The sequence below is a fragment of the Carlito syrichta genome, unplaced genomic scaffold (assembly GCF_000164805.1).
Source record: "Carlito syrichta isolate Samal-C Ts95f unplaced genomic scaffold, Tarsius_syrichta-2.0.1 Scaffold306785, whole genome shotgun sequence".
Lineage (NCBI taxonomy): Eukaryota > Metazoa > Chordata > Mammalia > Primates > Tarsiidae > Carlito > Carlito syrichta.
In genome coordinates this window covers 252,549-255,297 of record NW_007250881.1, presented here as the reverse complement: position 1 = coordinate 255,297, position 2,749 = coordinate 252,549, and the positions used below count along the sequence as shown (strand labels likewise).

Genomic DNA, 2,749 nt, shown 5'->3' with positions numbered 1-2,749 from the left:
TTTTTTTTTTTTTAGTTGGAGTCTCACTCCATCGCCCAGGCTGGAGTGCAGTGGCACATCACTGTCACCCCAGCGTTGACCTGCTGGGCTCTGGTGATCCTTCTGCCTCAGCCTTCCATGAAACCGGAACTACAGGCGTGTACTACCACCCCTGGTTAATTTTTAAAATTTATTTATTGTAGAGACAAGGTCTCACCAAGTTGCCCAGGCTAGTCTTGAACCCTCAGGCTCAGGCAATCCACTCACCTCGGACCCCAAAGTGCTGGAATTATAGGCTGAGCCACTGTACCCAGCCAATATCATATTTAGAACCAGAGTAATCAGCAGGCATGTTTTTCTATATTTAACTATTCCAAGAGTTTTCATGTGATACAACTTAGTAATATTTCAAGGTGGCCCAAAAAACTGGAAAATTCATTTTTAAAGAAAAATTATACTCCACTGAGCAGCTTTGCAAATATTTAGTTGCCTATCAACCTGGGGGGGGGAACATAACAGATTAGTAGAAAACTACTGCATGTATGTTATCCCCAGAGGATTTAGGATTGCTGTTTTTAAAAACAATTGCATAAGCTAATTTTTTGGCATTTATTTGTAAACTCATATTTCCAGTATCATGCTATGTCAATTTTTATGAATATCAATCTTTACTAGCACAGATTCATTACCTTTTGGTCAGAAAGTAGAATAGAGGAAAATATTCCACATGTTCTGGACTCACTACTAATGAGATACTAGGTAAGTCTCATAACCTATCAGGGTTTGAGTTTTTCCTTCTTCAAGAATGGAAATAGTTTATCACACAAGACTCTTGAAGAAATCAAATGAGAAAATGCAGGTAAATCTCTTGTAAAGGATAAGATGCAGCAGGGTTCACTGTGGTACTGTTGTTAGTATTTTTACCCTCTTTGTGATCACAAGGGACTGGCCACCAGATTCAAGAGGGTCATCAAGGTTTTGGAGAAGTCAAAAGTTATAAGTGGATTTTTTACTACGTGGGACTGTGTTTGTAGCATTTGACTAGTTAGCTTTGATTCTCAGAAATATAATCCATTCAAACGGAAAAGGACTGGAAGTTTCTTGAATAATATACAAAGTCTGACAATTAAGTTCAGAAACTCATCCTAGAAAAAACGCTGCATGCCTCATTGCTGAATTTCACTCTGGTCACCTTTGAAGTACTCCCCTTGAGAAGCTATACACCAACACCAGCGCCTAGTCCACCTGTCAAAGCCATTTTGGAACTCTTTTTCTGAAATGGCCATCAGAGCTATCACTGTATTGCCCTTGATGTCCTGAATATCATCAAAATATCTTCCTTTCACTGCTTCCTTTATCTTTGCATAAAGAAAAAAGCCATTGGAGGCCAGATCAGGTGAGTAGAGAGAGTGTTTCAATACAGTCATTTGTTGACTGGCTGAAAACTCCCTCACAGTGTTGTGTGAGCTGGTGCATTGTTGTGATACAAGAGCTCCTTCGGGACCATTTGTACACACAGCTTTCTCATGCCAAGATGTCCTCCTGGCCTTCTCGGTCTGCTCTGTGGCGGGAAGCACCTTCGCCACAGGGAGCAGGGACATCCATGCAAGCTTGAATGAGAAAAACAATTTCTTCCTCCTGAGCCATGGCATATCAGCTGTACAGAAACACCACTTTGGGAAACAGTCTTCTAGAGAGCCTAGATGAGTTCATACAGTTTCAGCAGATCACCCCCCAACTTGCCCTTCAAGTTCTACTTCAGTTTGATAAGGCTATAAATTCAGGGTTTGTCTCAGAGAGTCAGGAACAGAGTCAATTTCAGGGTCTCTCTCAATACGTACAGATTCTGTGATGATGTATGGTCTTTTGTATTGAATGATGTTGAATTCAGAGAGGTGACGGAATGAAAGTGGAAGAAGTGAAAATTATAGCCTGTGATGGTAAAAATATTGGCCCCAGTACTGCAGAATGACTAGAAAAAAGTGGCTTTTGTATGCCATCTTCTGTTATTATTCATCCCTTTTTGAAGAGAAGCATAGGAGAGACTTTTTAAAATTTATTCTAGCATTGCAGAAATGACTACACTGTGCTATACCAGAGACTTCCCATAGAAAGAAGTTGATAACTTTGTAACCTCTTACATTACCTTCACTATACAGCATGATAAAACATAACTTTTTTAAGCAACAGATCAAAAGTTGTTGCCTTCCTACGAACATTCTTTAATAAACTCATTTAAAACTCAAAAAAGGAGAAAAAAGATTTTCCTAAGTGTTTCTCTGTTGGTGTTTATTTGGTCTGCTATGCTTCTCACGGTTGGCCGATGATTTTGACATACAATCTGATAAAATTTTGTAATGTTTTTGTCAGTTCTGCTCATTACTGACCGTCCTGACCTCTCTTCATCAGTGATGCTTTTCCCCCTCAGAAAAACATTTAATCCATTTGTACACAACCATTTTCTTCATGGCATTATGCCCATAAACTTGGACTAACACATCCCTGATTTCACTTCCACTTTTGCCAACTTCAACAAGAAACGTAATGTTTATTTGTTGCTCTAATTTAACCTCTGGCATTCTCACGACGGCACACAAAAACATGCAACAACAATAATGAACTCCACTCAGCAAGACACCACCACATGCCAACATGAACACAGCCATGAGACACCAACACACCAAGGTGACGAAAACTTCCTGAGTTTTTTGTACGGTGCTGCCAACATAAGTGCATGGTGGTAAGTTCGTGAACTTGTCAGACCGTGCAT

The 2,749-nt window shown here is 39.9% G+C and overlaps 1 pseudogene; it reads left to right on the top strand.

Moving 5' to 3' along the window:
- The first annotated feature begins 1,624 nt into the window (after positions 1–1,624).
- LOC103265723 lies at positions 1,625–1,951 on the top strand (annotated as a pseudogene).
- Positions 1,952–2,749: the final 798 nt, after the last annotated feature.